Source organism: Hyla sarda, chromosome 1 (genome assembly GCF_029499605.1).
Source record: "Hyla sarda isolate aHylSar1 chromosome 1, aHylSar1.hap1, whole genome shotgun sequence".
Taxonomy (NCBI): domain Eukaryota; kingdom Metazoa; phylum Chordata; class Amphibia; order Anura; family Hylidae; genus Hyla; species Hyla sarda.
The window spans coordinates 386,367,829-386,379,815 of record NC_079189.1 but is presented as its reverse complement, the minus strand read 5'-3'; positions in this window follow the sequence as shown (position 1 = coordinate 386,379,815).

Genomic DNA, 11,987 nt, shown 5'->3' with positions numbered 1-11,987 from the left:
GGGGATGATGAGGGGGAAATGATGGGGGACATGATGAGACAGGGTGGGGGATGATGAGGGGGAATGATGGGGGACATGATGAGACAGGGTGGGGGATGATGAGACAGGGGGAAATGATGGTGGGGGAGGCACTAAAGGCTTGATGTCTGTATGGCTAGTGGTGGTCTATGACAGGGGGAAATTATGAGACATGGGGGGTGGCGATGAGAGGGGTAAATGTGGCACAGGGACTGCTAAAAGGGAAGGAATGATGTGGCACTGGAGGGGACAGGACCAAACTGAGGTGCAGAAGAAAATGAAGTTGGGGGGATGATGTGGCATTTAGTCCAAGTCATTTATTTTACATTTTATCTTTTTTACTTAAATTTCCCTGTTAAAATGGGGGTGAGTGTTATACGCCGATAAATACGGTAATTTATTAGCTCCTAAGCCTATTCTTACAGAATTGAAATTCTCTCTGAGTATCACAAATAATTGACAAGCGTAGAAAACAAGCAAGGGCACACCACTTAGTATACAACATATGTAGTTCGGCAGGTTATGAATAGTTTTCATAATAGTTTAATTGATGTTATGTTTAGAATACAGGTAGAATATGCCCATATATGCATGCCCTGAGTGTCATGACGTGTGCTTGAGGCCAGAAATGCACAGCATAAAACAGCAGTTGTCTCTCATGCCATTGTTGTTTGTACATAACCCTGCTTTTATTTATGTAAGTTCAACAAATAAACATATATGGTATCACCATGTGTGTAATCGTATGAAATATCAAAATATAATGGTATATAAAAATACCAAGTTCAGAATAGTGTTTTCATAACCAACAAAAAAATGTAATTAAAAGTTATTGAAAAGTTTGCTCTATGACAAAATGATACAGGTAAAAACTACAGATTATCGTAAAAAAAATAACTTTCATACAGCTCTGTGGACAGAAAAATAAAAAAAAAAGTTATAGGGCTCAGAAAATGGTGACTTTAGTAATATGTATTTTTTATGTTTATAATTTTTTGAAAGTATTAAAATTTCATAAAAACTATACAAATTAGATATTGTCTTAATCCGACTGACTTGACAAATACAAGTAACATTTTAATATTACTGCACAGTGAACAGCATATAAACTACACACCCTCAAATTGGCATAGTTACTTCTTTTTTTTTTCAATATCACCTCGTAAGCAATAGTTTTACTGTTTTGCAGTATATTTTATGTTAAAATGAGTGGTGTGGTTACAAAGTACAATTGATCCCTCAAAAAACAATATTGCTCTCATATTGCTTTGAAGATGGAAAAATAATTAAAAATAATTGGGTAAAGGGTTAAAGATTAAACATTATTCATAACTTTAGTCCATATAAAAGGTTAAAAATAAGACAGCTGGTATAAATGTCCAGGTGTCTCAATGGCTAAAATTACTTAAAAATCATACAATTAAAAAATAAACTAGGTAGTCACCAGAAAAAAAAAGAATATCAGGTTACTTCCTACACATAAGGTTTAAGAGTCTGGTAAGTAGGTAGGCATAGGCTCGTCTCCAGTCTACAAATCCACAACACCTCCTCATGAAGGAAACATTGCTCCCAATTGCCATTCCTCTGATGAATTTTATCTTCTAATTCTAATGAGGAAGCCATTGGCCATTTCCAAATCATGATGGGGTGGAACCTAAAAAATTATTATGTATAAGGAAATAGGCTGAAAAGCCTTAGAGACAAAGAGACTTACAAGCAATTAGCCTTGGAACTGAACAAGCTCTTTCATCATCTAATAAATTTGTTCACAGAGGATGTGAATCAGGGTATCTTTAGTGACAAATAAGCTAAATCTTAATATTTTATGGACTTCCCAAAATTCAAGAAAATTCTCTACACATAATCACAGGAGTCAGTTCCGTTAATTTGAACTTATGAGAATGGGTGGATTTGTTATTATAGCCAAAAGTTACTAGGGCTACATAGAAGGGGTTATTCAGCATTTTGCAAACATTCACATCTTGCTTAAGCTGGGAATAAATAGAAAAAAACAATACTTACCTAGTCTTAGTTCCCTGCAGCTCCCATCCAGCTCCATCCTGTCCTCTGATCTTTTGTCTTCTTCCTATCTCAGAGACAAGTGTTTGGTGCAGGGCCTGACAGCTTAGTCAATCACTTGCTGTGATAGGACACCAGGGAAAATTATTGGCTGAGTTAGCATATCCTGTCTGTGTACTTGTCTCAGGAAAATGGCCAGATCAGATTGGGAGCTGCGGAGGACTGGGGATAGCTAAGTATAGGATTCTTCTTTCTAATTTTTCCCTGGCCCCAGCAGAATATGATTTCACTTTTAGTGACAATACGATCATTTACCAGAAAATGATTTAATAAACTGTAAGAATCTTGTTGCCAAAAAAAAAATAGGTGGAAACTTTATCATAAAAAAAATTATTTTAACCTCTTAGTGATCACGAAATACTGAGATTGTGGGAGCTCAGCTATCAGTATGACAGTCGCGCATCCTTCGTAACTGCCAGGACCACTTAAACCTCTAAACCTTGCAATTTAACGCCTAATGTGTCGTGGTCAAATTGTGACCGCAGCATGTAATGGATCTGTGAGGCTCTGTGACCCAATTGGCAGTCCAGCAACATGATCACCAGGTTTTGATAGCCTTCCCACAAAGCTGGGGCTTATGAAGGCCCCAGGCCTGACATGTATATGCCAGTATTAAACCGTCACCATAACGCTGACAGGCACAATACACTGCACCACAATGGCAGTGCAGCGTAATATATGAGTGATCAGTAGAATGCAGGTATAAGTTTTTTATTACACTAGCTAAAAATAAAAATAAAGTTTAATAAAATAATTTTAAAAAACACCCGCTCCCAAAAAAAACCCCATCAACTCCTCTTAAAAATAAATTGTTGTATAAAAGAGAATTAAGAGTAACTTTAAAAGCCTATTCATACTTGGTATCGCCACATCTGTTATGACCTGAACAATAAAACATTTATTTTTTATTCTGCATGGTGAATACTGTAAAAAAAAAAAAAAAACACACACAAACATACAAAAAGAATGCAGAAATGGCAGAATTTTATTAATCCACTACCCAAATTTTTTTTATATAGAGATCAAAAAGTCACATGAAACTGGATATGTTACCAATATAAAATGCAGGTTTTTTCGTCATAGATCAAGCCTCCTCCCAGCTCTATCAAGAAAAAAAGAAAAAAGTTATAGGTCTTGGAATAAAAAACACAATATTGTTAAAAAAAAAATTCTCTGTTGTGCCAAAATGTTAAATTATAACCCACTCAGCCAATCCCCAGGCTAAGATGAGACTCCGTTCCCGCTCGTCTAAGAAGGTGTTGACCAGATTGCTCTGAAGACAGGTGAGTTGCTGAGCCCCTTACAGGATAGGCCCAGCAAGAGTCCTGACTGCAATGCAGTTGAATATCTCTGAAGAGACCTGATAATGGCTCAATCTAACCTGACAGTCTCTATCTAACCTGACATAGTTTTAGAGGATCTGCAAAGGGAAATGAAAATACCCAAATCCAGGTGCATAAACCTCATGGCATCATACCCAAGAAGACTGGAGGCTGTAATCGCTGCCAAAGGGGCTTCAACGAAGTACTGAGAAAAGGGTTTGAATACTTATGCAAATGCAGTGTTTTGGTTTTTCCATTAAATTAGCAACATATCTAACATTTTGTCTTCACTCTGTCATCACGAAGGGGGAACACTTTTTTTTATTTTAGCACAAGGCCGCAACATAACAAAATGTGAAAAAAGTGAAAGGTTCTAAAGACCTTCACAACGCATTGTACAAGGTAAATCTTATTACATATATTCATTTATCCTAATGGACATTCTTTCTTGACATTTCTTGTAGATTTAGGTAGTTTTTTCTTTAAAAAATTTTTTCATATAATACCTTCTACTGTTTTGCTGTGCTACGACAATGCACTATTTCAGTTTATATTATCTTGAATTAAGAAAATGAAATATAAAGGTTAATCCAGAATCCTGGTTTATAAAGGTCTGAGAAGGAGAAGAATATAAATGCAATAAGTAAAAACCTAAAAAGTCCCCAGTTTTATTTTTCACCTTGCAGAGGAGATATATGCAGGTATAGAATGACCTAGTTGGCTATGTATTCTGTTTTCCAAATGAACACATAAGATTGATAAATGGATTTAAAGATTTACAAGCACCATCATAACTTGCCAATAAGGCACTATATTTCTTCTGTCACTAGCCCAGGAGCTATGGAAAGATTAAAAGCTCTTGGGTTATTCATTGTGTGTTATACTGCCCAGAGATTAAATGAAATTATGTTGCTGTCATGTGAAACATGTGAAGATGATTTTCCAGAACCAGCAAGCATCCTCATATTCCCATGACAGTCCAGGAAGGCCATAAACCAAATAAGTCGTTTATATGTGCAGCTTTGATTTCTAAAATCTGAAGAAAAGAACCTTGATTTGCTAGAGCTGAATGACTAAAGGACTCAAATAATTTCTCAGATCTAAACATTATTTTGAAAGGCATGATATCAAACTTAGAATGTTCCTTTATAGTTTTTATTGAAAGGTTTCCATCAAGAGTTTACAATTCTTACAGAAAATATAACTTGCAACTACCTGCCCTGACTGCCCAATTCTACACATCCTAATAAAAACAAAAGTGAGTGGGCATCTACCTTGGAGTTATCTCAGGGCACAAGTGATGACTGTCCGGGCCTCTACTAGAATAAGGAGAGTGCCTCCAGCCATGGTCAGTTTGAGCAATTCGTTGCTGACAAAAGGCTAAACTGCTCAATATATTCGATTAGTACTATGTCCTTTTCATTTAAAGGCGTACAAGTCCTGGTTTCCATTACAGAGATGCTCCGGAGGCAGTGATGCTATGTTGCTAGACAGGTTCCTTAGACAGAGCTTGTCACTCTGCTTCCTACTTCCAAGAAGGACTGGTGTTGACAGTGATGGCCCACTCTGGCCACAAAAATGATATGTATTACTCAGTAACAGGCTGAGGGTAGTTTCACTGTCAAGACAAGTCTATCTCAGAAGTAGGTAGTAGTTCACGGAGCAGGGGATATCTCAGCTAGATCTTTGAGGTATGTCTTTGTATATTTTTTTTTACAGTTGCCCAAGCAAATTATGAAAAATGATCTAGATCCTGAACTGATGACTTTCTAAGTAAACTCATTCTATCCCCCCCCCCCCCCCCCCAACGGCGTAATGTGCTCCAGGTGCACTAGTAGGGTTTGTTGGCTGGCTTACCATTTTAAAGGGGTACTCCGGCATTAAGACATATTATCCCTTATCAAAAGGCCCCGCCCCCTCTCATAGATTTGCATTGAGGGGAGTGATGGCACAAGGGGGTGGAGTAGTGATATCAAGAATCTCTGGCCCCGTAGTCATGACCCTTCTGACACGGAGCGAACATCGCTCTGTGCAGCTGCCACAGTTGGGTGTCTGCATGAGAGATTACGGAGGTCCCCAGCGGCAGGACCCCCGCAATCGGACATCTTATCCCCTATCCTTTGGATAGGGGATAAGATGTCTTAGGGCCGGAGTACCCCTTTAAGTGGTGTTACAACTGACCCTCCCACTTATCTTGCTGAATACTATGGGGCAAATCAGCACAATTACAAATTTGTCACTTAAATGTGAGGGGCGGTTGCAGCATTAGCTTATCTGATGCTCTGTTAGTGTAGTGACCTCTGTTAGTGTAGTCTGCATGGCTTGGCTGTGTCCTCCCTCCTCCACCTCACTGGCTAATGCTAATACAAAGGTTACATCAATTTAGAGATGGAGGCAGTGAACAGGGAGTTAAAGCTTGTGGGTAGGTGGGGTTTAGCTGTACTAATGCGAATCTTTGCCTCGGGAAAAAAAAAAATAATAATAAAAAATAAAAACCTAGCTACACCTCTGCCCCGATGACAGAGATGGTAAACTGCACTATTTTCCTCAGAAGACATTCTAAGAAACATTCAGCTGCTGGTGTTTTAGCGTTTGTTGGAAGTCTTTGTGACCAATAAATTTGCACAAAGGTGCACAGCTGGACTCAACAGGGAAGTAGCACATATCATTGGATTTGAAAGCACAGATTTTGCTGGAATGGTTTCTTACACATAAGCACAATTTGTATTCACAGCTCTACAGACATGTAGAAACAGGGCTTGGCACTGCTAGCTTAGTCCTGACTGCCAATCAAGCAGGGACAGTGGCCCAGAGTTTTCCATTCTCCCTCACCATTGTTATGTTGAGATTGAATGGAAAAGAGATAAAGCATGCAATCTGCCACTCCATTGAAAGTCTATAGGACTGACAGAAATAGCCAAGTACTGTTTTAAGCTGCTCCATCCAAACTTCTTTTCAGTGCAGTCATGACTCAAAGGGGTTCTGTAGTAAAATGTAAATTATCCCCTATCCAAAGTATAGGGGATACGTTATAGATCGCGGGGGGTCCGATCACTGGGACCCCCTGCGATCTCCTGAACGGGGCCCTGGCAGACTGCCGGACCCCGTTTAGGAGATAAGGGGGGACCCAGTGGTCGGACCCCACTTGATCTTTAACTTCTCCCATATGCTTTGGATAGGGGATAAGTTTCATTTCGCTGCACTACACTTTAACCCCTTAAGGACCAAGGACGTACCGTTACGCCGCGCACTATTAAAACTTTGGCCGCGCGCTCAGAGCTGAGCCGCGCAGCTAAAAGCGAAATGAGTTTGGGATAGCTGCGGCGAAATTGCGGCATCCCGAACAGCTTACAGGACAGCGGGAGGGCCCCTACCTGCCTCCTCACTGTCCGATCGCCGAATGACTGCTCATTCCATGAGATCCAGGCATGAGCAGTCAAGCGGCAGAATCATCGATCACTGGTTTCCTATGGAAAACCAGTGATGAATGATAAAGATCTCCCTATGCGAGCTATAACACTGCAAAAAAAAAGTGGAAAAAAAAAAGTGAATGAATATCATTTAACCCCTCCCCCTATTAAAAGTTTGAATCACCCCCCTTTTCCCATAAAAAAAAAACACAGTGTAAATAAAAATAAAAATTAACATATATGGTATCAACGCATGCGGAAATGTCCGAATTATAAAAATATATTGTTAATTAAACCGCTCGGTCAATGGCGTACGCGCAAAAAAATTCCAAAGTCCAAAATAGTGCATTTTCGGTCACTTTTTATATCATTTAAAAATGAATAAAAAGCGATCAATAAGTTCAATCAATGCAAAAATGGTACCGTTAAAAACTTCAGATCACGGCGCAAAAAATGAGCCCTCATACCGCCCCATACACGGAAAAATAAAAAAGTTATAGGGGTCAGAAGATGACAATTTTAAACGTATTAATTTTCCTGCATGTAGTTATGATTTTTTCCAGAAGTGCGACAAAATCAAACCTATATAAATAGGGTATCATTTTAATCGTATGGACCTACAGAATAAAGATAAGGTGTCATTTTTACCGAAAAATGTACTACGTAGAAACGGAAGGCCCCAAAAGTTACAAAACTGCGGGTTTTTTTCAATTTTGTCACACAATGATTTTTTTTTCCGTTTCACCGTAGATTTTGGGGCAAAATGACTGACATCATTACAAAGTAGAATTGGTGGCGCAAAAAATAAGCAATCATATGGATTTTTAGGTGCAAAATTGAAAGAGTTGAAAGGAAAAAACCCCGGTCCTTTAGGGGTTAAAGAGGCGCAGGGCACTCTGTATCCCCATTTTAGAAATCTTCGGGGGCCCAATAATGTATCATATATTTATTACCTACCTTGAGGTTAGGTGATAAATATTTATGTGAAAACAAGACTACGTTTTTCTTTGGCTAGAAATCCAGTGGAATAAAGTGGTTACAATTATAGAAATGCAAAGTTATCCACTGCTCTATAGATTGCAAACACTGGGGCCCCCTGCAATCTTGAGGATGGGAATCCCAGTCTATGTATGCAAACTACCGCTTCACTTGTTCTCTATGGGAGCACAGTGTTCTGAGGATAGGGGATAACTCTATCTGATGGGAAAACCCCATTAATCACTCTGATCCCTGGATACAATGGCTAAAAATGACTGCAGCAAATAGGCAGCACCAGTGCACCAGTCCCTTCTGTCCTCTGCCCCCTCTCAGGAGGCATTAAAGTAATGCTGTTTATTTGTGAAGGCCTTTGGGCCAGCTATGTTTGTGCTTCTATTCCAACCTGCCACAGGGTGTAATAAGGTAATAGGAGATTGGCAACTTGACAGTATACTGTCAAGAAATACATCAGTACTTCAGTTAAAGAGGTACTCCGCTGTTCAGCGTTTGGGGGGCTTGCTTTGAGGGGGTGGGGTGTGATGTCATGAGGGGGCAGGGCTATGATGTCATGAGCTCCTGGCACCGGCTCCAGCGTTCGGAACAGTTTGTTCCAAACGCTGAGCGGCAGAGTACCCCTTTCACTGTGCAAATAGCAATATATTCATGTTCTCTAGAGAAACAAAAAATAGCAGAAAAAAAAATGAAAATTGAGTTGGAAGGAATAGGTATAAGCAATTGCAGATACGATAATGGCCACATTAGATAGCCTTAGTCCATGAACATACAGCCAAAGTTTATGGCATAGGCATTGCTCAATGACAGGTGTAGGTACTTAGCAAACTCAAAATGTAAAGGTATAGTTCATGGCACTCCACCACTGTGTTGTTAAAAACAAGTGCTTTATTAAACATGCTTAAAAGTCCATAAGGTGTAGGAAAAGACATTCACAGTACAAATGTAGACGCTCAGGAGGTGTGAACACAGTTACAGCCATTTCAGGCGAATATGCCTTATCAGACTCCACCTGTATAATGAAGCGCATTCGTGTGAAATGGCTGTAACTCTGTTCACACCGCCTGAGCGTCTACATTAGAACTATGAACATCTTTTCCTTCACCTTATGGACTTTTAAGCAAGTTTAAATAAAGTACTTGTTTTTAACGGCACAGTGGGTAAGTGCCATGAACTGAACCTTTACATTCTGAGTTTTAATTTCATAAACAACATCTGAAAAAGTTGGCATACAACAATTTAGATCATGTTTTTAATTTTCTTTTCTCACAAAGAACAAACTCTCAGCAAGGGAAATAAATGAAGGTGATAAAACGTATGGAATAAAATATGTGACATAAGCTATCCATATAGAAAACACCTGCTTGGATAAGCAACCGTCTGAAGAAAAATGTCATAAAAAAATGGCAGGTGCTGATTTTTAAGTGTAAACAGGGCTTTAGGTGAATTTGAGTATTTTTGCTTTATAGAATTGAACATTTTCATAAAAATTTGTGACACATTTTTAGAGCAGTTTTAAACCTTACATTTGATATTGGCAAGATTTTTTATATCTGTGATATATATTAGAAAATGGTTGCAATTACGGTATCTGATTAGTGACAGAAACATGTTTGGAACCAGATCATCTAATGACAAGTATAAGTAAATAGACAAGAACTTGATACATTTCTATTGCTGGTTGCCTCTATTCCATCTGCTGAGCTTGCTATAGTGCTATGTGCTGCAGATTTAACCTTTTCACATGCTTGCTGCATTTTTGCTTGATGATTTTACTTTTAAGGCCTGTCAAAAGAGCAGCGATGGCCTGTGCTCATCATGACAATTATTCATGGTAGATTGTAAGCTCTAGAGAGCAAGTTCTCATTTCTTATCTTATTGTTTGTGCAAGCTATAATAACTCAACCTATTTTGGTCCGAAGGGTTAGGCTATATTCACACTACACAATATCCACGCGGAAAATCTCTGTGCGGACATTTCACAAACTGCAGGTGACGACATAGACATGATCATTCTTTCCGCGGAAATTCGACCATATGCACAGTGTAGAAGAATCCCATTGAATTGAATGGGACTCTGCTGCAGCGGAATCTCCATGCCGAATTCCAATACGGAATCTTTTCACAGAAATTCTGACGTATGAACATGGCCTTAAAGGGGTTATCCAGGAATAGGAAAACAGAGCTACTATCTTTCAAAAAACGCTCCCTGTCTGTCTCCAGGTTGGAGCTGGAGACAGACGTGGAGCTGTTTTTGATAGATAATAGCAGTGTTTTTCTATACCTGGATAACCCCTTTAAACTTTTCTAGGTTCTGGCTCACCTTGTGTTAGGTTGCTGTGGTTACACCCTGACCTATCCGTGGTTCTGTCTCAGATACCTTGTGTGACCACACCTGTTCAGCTGCCTGTTTAAGCCTTCACTGGCTAGTGCACCTTGCCAGTGAAAGAATTCTGTCTTTGTAGCTTACATCTTTGGCCTGCCTTTTGCATTTCCTCTTGATAACCTGGTATTTTGTGACACCGGCTTTTGTCTTAGGATATTCTGCCTGGTTATCTTCTTGACTCATATCTGTCCTCTTGGTTCCGACTCGGCTTGTTGACAATCCTGTTTGTTTTCCCTGACTTTTGTATAGTGTGTGTTTTCCTTTTGTATTCTTGACTATCCCCTGACCTGTGACTGAGTTTTCTGTAGTTTGTTATTTTGACAGGATGCTCCCAGCACTTAGGCAAGAACCATCTTAATGGGTTGTGGATCTGTTGCATAGGGCGAATACGCAATAGGAAGGGACAGGGGCTGCCGGTGGTTTAGGAACTCACTACTTCCCTGTCCATAACTGACACACGCTTTGTAAGATTTATAACACATAACATAATATAAGTAATAATTTATAGAGCTAACATTTTCTGCAGCGTATTTAATACCATGTTAGTAATTATGGGCATAGAGCTAAAATTGTATATGGTTTTAATATGTACATGGTTATTTTATCTATAGATAGTGTGTGCATTTTGAAAAGAAACATTTTCTGGAAACATTCCTAGAACTGTCTATTGAAAAACTGCTTGAGCACATTTTTCCTACTGAAATTAATGAGGAGAAACGGCATAAAAACACCTGAGCTATGCAGCTAAAAACTGCACATTTGACTAATGCAATATGTGAGTGAGAATTCATCACTTCCTGTTTACTAACACTGTATAAGCTACATAACTAATCACCAATAAAGATGTAAATAGAAAAGAGCAAATCCAAAGAAATAGAAGTAAAAGTGTTGGAATGTGTTAAAATCAAAAGCCATCAGTAAATGTTTTTTATTTTTTGTATCAACTGGTGCCAGAAAGTTAAACAGATTTGTAAATTACTTCTATAAAAAAATCTTAATTCTTCTAGTACTTATCAGCTGCTTTATACTGTACTAAAGAGGAAGTTCTTTTCTTTTTGAATTTCTTTTTTGTCAGACCACAGTGCTCTATGCTGACACCTCTGTCCATGTCAGGAACATAAAGTAATTTACAAATCTGTTTAACTTTCTGGCACCAGTTGATAAAAAAATATTTTTTTCCACCAGAGTACCCCTTTAAGGGAATCTGACAAAAGGATCACCAAATTAAACTGTTTATACAGGTTAATAGTGTGGGTGACCCTAATAACCTTTAGCCTTCATCTGTTAATCTTCAGCTTTGCTAATATGCAAATCTTTTTCTCTGCACAATGGAGGACTAATCCAGAGATTCTAGCAATCCTACCTCAGTCCCTGTGGTTGGTGGAGATCGGCAGTGCAGGATAGAGAAGATTGTGGCTGAGGGATCTGTAATGTTGGTGTGGAAGTCACAAGATTTGTGTAGAAAGTGGAGCTATACTTTGCATCTAGACCCTCTTTAATCCCTTAAGGATCAAGGACGTATCGGTACGTCCTGAGTCCTCTCCCTTACTATCTTGGCGTGTCGAACATAGCAACGTCCGGGACCCGTGGCTAATAGAGCAGGCACTGATCGCGGCTCCGCTTGCTATTAACCCTTCAAACACAGCGTCTAAAGTGAAACTTAATTGCTGCCAGTTAGCTCAGGGGGCTGTTCGGGATCGCTGCGGCGAAATCGCAGCATCCCGAACAGCTGTAGGACACGAGGAGGGTCCTCTTACCTGCATCCTGTGTGTCCGATCGCCC